The 7,500-nt window shown below is 55.7% G+C and overlaps 2 non-coding genes and 1 pseudogene across 2 annotated transcripts; all 3 read right to left on the bottom strand.

Annotated features, from left to right (window-relative positions):
* Positions 1–1,753, bottom strand: part of LOC126093709 (large subunit ribosomal RNA) — a 4,808-nt pseudogene extending 3,055 nt beyond the window's left edge.
* A 188-nt stretch (positions 1,754–1,941) lies between these two features.
* LOC126093229 (5.8S ribosomal RNA) lies at positions 1,942–2,096 on the bottom strand. Its single transcript, XR_007521428.1, has one exon. It is a non-coding gene; the product is annotated as a 5.8S ribosomal RNA (ribosomal RNA).
* Positions 2,097–2,449: 353 nt separating this feature from the next.
* On the bottom strand, positions 2,450–4,358 carry LOC126093603 (small subunit ribosomal RNA). Its single transcript, XR_007521733.1, has one exon. It is a non-coding gene; the product is annotated as a small subunit ribosomal RNA (ribosomal RNA).
* Between the last annotated feature and the right edge of the window lie 3,142 nt (positions 4,359–7,500).

Genomic DNA, 7,500 nt, shown 5'->3' on the forward strand with positions numbered 1-7,500 from the left:
CACCGCCGCGACCCTCCTACTCGTCAGGGCTTCGCGGCCGGCCGCAAGGACCGGCCATGACTGCCAGACTGACGGCCGAGTATAGGCACGACGCTTCAGCGCCATCCATTTTCAGGGCTAGTTGCTTCGGCAGGTGAGTTGTTACACACTCCTTAGCGGATTCCGACTTCCATGGCCACCGTCCTGCTGTCTTAAGCAACCAACGCCTTTCATGGTTTCCCATGAGCGTCGATTCGGGCGCCTTAACTCGGCGTTTGGTTCATCCCACAGCGCCAGTTCTGCTTACCAAAAGTGGCCCACTTGGCACTCCGATCCGAGTCGTTTGCTCGCGGCTTCAGCATATCAAGCAAGCCGGAGATCTCACCCATTTAAAGTTTGAGAATAGGTTGAGGTCGTTTCGGCCCCAAGGCCTCTAATCATTCGCTTTACCGGATGAGACTCGTACGAGCACCAGCTATCCTGAGGGAAACTTCGGAGGGAACCAGCTACTAGATGGTTCGATTAGTCTTTCGCCCCTATACCCAGCTCCGACGATCGATTTGCACGTCAGAATCGCTACGGACCTCCATCAGGGTTTCCCCTGACTTCGTCCTGGCCAGGCATAGTTCACCATCTTTCGGGTCCCAACGTGTACGCTCTAGGTGCGCCTCACCTCGCAATGAGGACGAGACGCCCCGGGAGTGCGGAGGCCGCCGCCCCGTGAAGGGCGGGGAAGCCCCATCCTCCCTCGGCCCGCGCAAGGCGAGACCTTCACTTTCATTACGCCTTTAGGTTTCGTACAGCCCAATGACTCGCGCACATGTTAGACTCCTTGGTCCGTGTTTCAAGACGGGTCGTGAAATTGTCCAAAGCTGAAGCGCCGCTGACGGGAGCGATTATTCCGCCCGAGAGCATCCCGAGCCAACAGCGGCGCGGGTCCGGGGCCGGGCCAGGTAGGTCCGTCATCCGGGAAGAACCGCGCGCGCTTGCCGGGAGCCCGAGCGCCCAAAGGGGCGAATCGACTCCTCCAGATATACCGCCGAGCAGCCAGCCAGGACACCGGGGCTCTGCCCAACAGACGCGAACCGAGGCCCGCGGAAGGACAGGCTGCGCACCCGGGCCGTAGGCCGGCACCCAGCGGGTCGCGACGTCCTACTAGGGGAGAAGTGCGGCCCACCGCACACCGGAACGGCCCCACCCCGCGGCGAGTGGAAAGGCAACCGGACACGACCCCGCCGCGGATTGCTCCGCGCGGGCGGCCGGCCCCATCTGCCGAGGGCGGGAGCCAGTGGCCGGATGGGCGTGAATCTCACCCGTTCGACCTTTCGGACTTCTCACGTTTACCCCAGAACGGTTTCACGTACTTTTGAACTCTCTCTTCAAAGTTCTATTCAACTTTCCCTCACGGTACTTGTTCGCTATCGGTCTCGTGGTCATATTTAGTCTCAGATGGAGTTTACCACCCACTTGGAGCTGCACTCTCAAGCAACCCGACTCGAAGGAGAGGTCCCGCCGACGCTCGCACCGGCCGCTACGGGCCTGGCACCCTCTACGGGCCGTGGCCTCATTCAAGTTGGACTTGGGCTCGGCGCGAGGCGTCGGGGTAGTGGACCCTCCCAAACACCACATGCCACGACAGGCGGCAGCCTGCGGGGTTCGGTGCTGGACTCTTCCCTGTTCGCTCGCCGCTACTGGGGGAATCCTTGTTAGTTTCTTTTCCTCCGCTTAGTAATATGCTTAAATTCAGCGGGTAGTCTCGCCTGCTCTGAGGTCGTTGTACGAGGTGTCGCACGCCACACCGCCAGCCGGCTGTGCACGCTACCGAGTAAGTACCGGTATGCGAACCGCCAGGCGACGGGCGCGCATCGCACGTTTGAGGAGACGCGGCCGGCCCCACAGGCGGCCACGACACTCCCAGGTCTCCGAAGCGGGACAAACGCCGCGCGCTTCAGTATACGTAGCCGACCCTCAGCCAGACGTGGCCCGGGAACGGAATCCATGGACCGCAATGTGCGTTCGAAACGTCGATGTTCATGTGTCCTGCAGTTCACATGTCGACGCGCAATTTGCTGCGTTCTTCATCGACCCACGAGCCGAGTGATCCACCGTCCTGGGTGATCTTTTTCATTTAGTTTCCACTGTCTCTTTCAAGACAGTTGCATAGGCGGGACTGAGGCGTTTGACGGCCCCTGTTCCAGTATTCCTGTGTCCAACGGCCTCACGGCCGATGGGCGTCGTACGGCTCCACACCGGAGCGGACAGGCACTCGGGCGAAAGTCATTCAAAACCGGCGCCAGGCGCCAGATGCCGCAGGCCAGCCGCTCCAGAGCTTCAGCGCTCGTACCACACAACATTTTTCAGTTAGTTTTGAGAGGCACGCGTTGTTCCGCACGCGGCGCACGGCTGCTGCCGTACAGGTAGCGTGTTGCGCGACACGACACGCACATCGAAAGACATGCAGTCTAGTCGGTAATGATCCTTCCGCAGGTTCACCTACGGAAACCTTGTTACGACTTTTACTTCCTCTAAATGATCAAGTTTGGTCATCTTTCCGGTAGCATCGGCAACGACAGAGTCGATGCCGCGTACCAGTCCGAAGACCTCACTAAATCATTCAATCGGTAGTAGCGACGGGCGGTGTGTACAAAGGGCAGGGACGTAATCAACGCGAGCTTATGACTCGCGCTTACTGGGAATTCCTCGTTCATGGGGAACAATTGCAAGCCCCAATCCCTAGCACGAAGGAGGTTCAGCGGGTTACCCCGACCTTTCGGCCTAGGAAGACACGCTGATTCCTTCAGTGTAGCGCGCGTGCGGCCCAGAACATCTAAGGGCATCACAGACCTGTTATTGCTCAATCTCGTGCGGCTAGAAGCCGCCTGTCCCTCTAAGAAGAAAAGTAATCGCTGACAGCACGAAGGATGTCACGCGACTAGTTAGCAGGCTAGAGTCTCGTTCGTTATCGGAATTAACCAGACAAATCGCTCCACCAACTAAGAACGGCCATGCACCACCACCCACCGAATCAAGAAAGAGCTATCAATCTGTCAATCCTTCCGGTGTCCGGGCCTGGTGAGGTTTCCCGTGTTGAGTCAAATTAAGCCGCAGGCTCCACTCCTGGTGGTGCCCTTCCGTCAATTCCTTTAAGTTTCAGCTTTGCAACCATACTTCTCCCGGAACCCAAAAGCTTTGGTTTCCCGGAGGCTGCCCGCCGAGTCATCGGAGGAACTGCGGCGGATCGCTGGCTGGCATCGTTTATGGTTAGAACTAGGGCGGTATCTGATCGCCTTCGAACCTCTAACTTTCGTTCTTGATTAATGAAAACATACTTGGCAAATGCTTTCGCTTCTGTTCGTCTTGCGACGATCCAAGAATTTCACCTCTAACGTCGCAATACGAATGCCCCCGCCTGTCCCTATTAATCATTACCTCGGGTTCCGAAAACCAACAAAATAGAACCGAGGTCCTATTCCATTATTCCATGCACACAGTATTCAGGCGGGCTTGCCTGCTTTAAGCACTCTAATTTGTTCAAAGTAAACGTGCCGGCCCACCCAGACACTCAATAAAGAGCACCTTGGTAGGATTTCAACGGGGTCCGCCTCGGGACGCACGAACACGCACGAGGCGGTCGCACGCCTTCGGCTCGCCCCACCGGCAGGACGTCCCACGATACATGCCAGTTAAACACCGACGGGCGGTGAACCAACAGCGTGGGACACAAATCCAACTACGAGCTTTTTAACCGCAACAACTTTAATATACGCTATTGGAGCTGGAATTACCGCGGCTGCTGGCACCAGACTTGCCCTCCAATAGATACTCGTTAAAGGATTTAAAGTGTACTCATTCCGATTACGGGGCCTCGGATGAGTCCCGTATCGTCATTTTTCGTCACTACCTCCCCGTGCCGGGAGTGGGTAATTTGCGCGCCTGCTGCCTTCCTTGGATGTGGTAGCCGTTTCTCAGGCTCCCTCTCCGGAATCGAACCCTGATTCCCCGTTACCCGTTACAACCATGGTAGGCGCAGAACCTACCATCGACAGTTGATAAGGCAGACATTTGAAAGATGCGTCGCCGGTACGAGGACCGTGCGATCAGCCCAAAGTTATTCAGAGTCACCAAGGCAAACGGACCGGACGAGCCGACCGATTGGTTTTGATCTAATAAAAGCGTCCCTTCCATCTCTGGTCGGGACTCTGTTTGCATGTATTAGCTCTAGAATTACCACAGTTATCCAAGTAACGTGGGTACGATCTAAGGAACCATAACTGATTTAATGAGCCATTCGCGGTTTCACCTTAATGCGGCTTGTACTGAGACATGCATGGCTTAATCTTTGAGACAAGCATATGACTACTGGCAGGATCAACCAGGGAGCTGCGTCAACTAGAGCTGAGCAGCCGGCCGCCCGGGAGTGTGTCCCAGGGGCCCGCGCGAACACGCAAGCGTCCGCTCAATTATTCTGCAAACAGGAGGAGGCTGAGCTCCCCTGCACAATACACCTCGAAACCCTCTCAGGTCCCGGCGGCGCGCAGCGCCGTCCTAAGTACTTGGTCGGGTTCGAGAGAGGCGCAATCGCCCGGAGTTAGGCGAGTAGACGCTTTAGGTGCGACCACCCGTGCCGCTGCCGACAGAGGCCCGGGAGCGTGCTGTCGTGGCATTGCCGGCGGGAGACAACACGCGCCACCTATGGTGACCGGCAGCTCCAACGCCAGCGCCACAGAAGGGCAAAGGCCCCACGTGGGTGCCGAAGCGAACTCTCCCAGCACAGCGCACGTGCCAACACGTCTGCACAACTGCGATACAAACCACCAGCGAGAACCGCTGGGGCGACCGAGCAGCAGACGGCGTCGCGGCGCCGAGTGCCGGGCGGCGGCGCATCCTCAACGCACACAGTCCTCAATCGGACCAGCACACTGCAGATGTCCACCGCGCTTCGCACCGGGCCGGCGAGGACCCACTTTGGCTGCACGGCGCCGCGCGCAGGGTGCCCCGGCGCGCAGGTGCGCCGCCTGCCGCGTCCGTCGGCCGGCGCGCCTGCCACTGGGCGCCCCCACCAGCCGGCTGTAGCGCGTGCGCCCACGCACCGCGCGGCCAGCACGCCGGGCGGCCCCCCCTCACCGGCCGGGGACAGTCCCACCCACCCACAGCCGCGTATCGCTTCACACCCAGATTCACATTCACGTTCGTTGGTATGGTGGGGACCGCTTCGTAGCTGTACCGATCGTTGCCCTCACAGATGTACCTCCAGCAAGGACAACCGCACCACAACGGGTTACCAGTTGTTCATGTGCGTAACGTCACCAGTAAACGTACACGTCCATCCCCGTTTGCAAAGTCAACTATTATTGCATGCCTGCCTGTCAGGTGTCAAGACACACTACATCCGCTCACATCCACGCAACAAAATGTGCCCGACTAGAGGGCACGTGGAAGGTGCCCCCGTACGTATGCGATGTCCATTGCGCGACCAACTGTCAACCGGCCTCTGTAGCATGTCGCAGATGTGGAACGCGGGGCACCGTGCTATCACATTGTGTGAGAAGAGACTACTACGTCTGCATACACGCGCCACTACATGAACAGACGGCTCATGCTGATCGCCATCCACTGCGTCCATTACTCCCACACGTCTCTATGGCGTACCACACTGCAATGCAGCTGTTATGGGGAGATGACACGTAGCTGTGTACACAAAATTCTGAGCGGGTTGCGGTTGGACAACAATACATTAATGTAACGTGTCATATGCCAATTACAGAGCAGGGTAAGGCACAACGTGGGTTAGGTTAAGGCACAACGTGGGTTAGGTTAAGGCACAACGTGGGTTAGGTTAAGGCACAACGTGGGTTAGGTTAAGGCACAACGTGGGTTAGGTTAAGGCACAACGTGGGTTAGGTTAAGGCACAACGTGGGTTAGGTTAAGGCACAACGTGGGTTAGGTTAAGGCACAACGTGGGTTAGGTTAAGGCACAACGTGGGTTAGGTTAAGGCACAACGTGGGTTAGGTTAAGGCACAACGTGGGTTAGGTTAAGGCACAACGTGGGTTAGGTTAAGGCACAACGTGGGTTAGGTTAAGGCACAACGTGGGTTAGGTTAAGGCACAACGTGGGTTAGGTTAAGGCACAACGTGGGTTAGGTTAAGGCACAACGTGGGTTAGGTTAAGGCACAACGTGGGTTAGGTTAAGGCACACCGTGGGTTAGGTTAAGGCACACCGTGGGTTAGGTTAAGGCACAACTTGGGGGTAGATTGCGGTGCAAATTGCATTACATTGCGGTGCAAATTGCATTACATTGCGGTGCAAATTGCATTACATTGCGGTGCAAATTGCATTACATTGCGGTGCAAATTGCATTACATTGCGGTGCAAATTGCATTACATTGCGGTGCAAATTGCATTACATTGCGGTGCAAATTGCATTACATTGCGGTGCAAATTGCATTACATTGCGGTGCAAATTGCATTACATTGCGGTGCAAATTGCATTACATTGCGGTGCAAATTGCATTACATTGCGGTGCAAATTGCATTACATTGCGGTGCAAATTGCGTTACATTGCGGTGCAAATTGCGTTACATTGCGGTGCAAATTGCGTTACATTGCGGTGCAAATTGAGTTACATTGCGGTGCAAATTGAGTTACATTGCGGTGCAAATTGAGGTAGGTTAAGGTGCAACACAGGTTAGGTTAAGGTGCAACATAGGTTAGGGTGCAAGATGGGTTAGGTTAAGGTGCAAGATGGGTTAGGTTAAGGTGACATAGGTTAGGGTGCAAGATGGGTTAGGTTAAGGTGCAAGATGGGTTAGGTTAAGGTGCAAGATGGGTTAGGTTAAGGTGACATAGGTTAGGTTAAGGTGACATAGGTTAGGTTAAGGTGACATAGGTTAGGTTAAGGTGACATAGGTTAGGTTAAGGTGACATAGGTTAGGTTAAGGTGACATAGGTTAGGTTAAGGTGACATAGGTTAGGTTAAGGTGACATAGGTTAGGTTAAGGTGACATAGGTTAGGTTAAGGTACAAACTGGGTTGGGTTAAGGTACAAACTGGGTTGTGTTATGGTACACATTGCGTTGTAGTACAGTACACGTTAGGTTTGGGTACGGTACACAATGTGGTATGGGATGGCGTGTTGTGGGGGGGGGGGTGAGGTTCGTTGATATCGACCGTAGGACGTGGATGCCCGAGGCAGCGTCAGTGTGTCAAAGGAGTTATGTCACGTCGGGATGCGCTTTTCGCTAGTGAGAGGGGGCGAGCCGTGTCTGTGGTTGCGGCAGACCTGTGTGTTTCATTCCTGCCAGTGTGTTTGTGCTGTAAGACGAGGCAGTGTGGTGATGTTGGGTGCACCCCTGTGTAGGACATGTGTGGGTGTTGGTGGCTTCTCTGAGCAATTGTGGTTGTCGGACGAGTGGGGTATTCTGTTTTATGATTGGACCTCCCGGTCTGGTTATCATAGCGTAGTTGGTGTACTGTGGCGGATAGGATGCACCGGACGTTGGTCCATGCTGGTGCTTGG

This window comes from Schistocerca cancellata, chromosome 7, assembly GCF_023864275.1.
Source record: "Schistocerca cancellata isolate TAMUIC-IGC-003103 chromosome 7, iqSchCanc2.1, whole genome shotgun sequence".
In the NCBI taxonomy this organism is placed as follows: domain Eukaryota; kingdom Metazoa; phylum Arthropoda; class Insecta; order Orthoptera; family Acrididae; genus Schistocerca; species Schistocerca cancellata.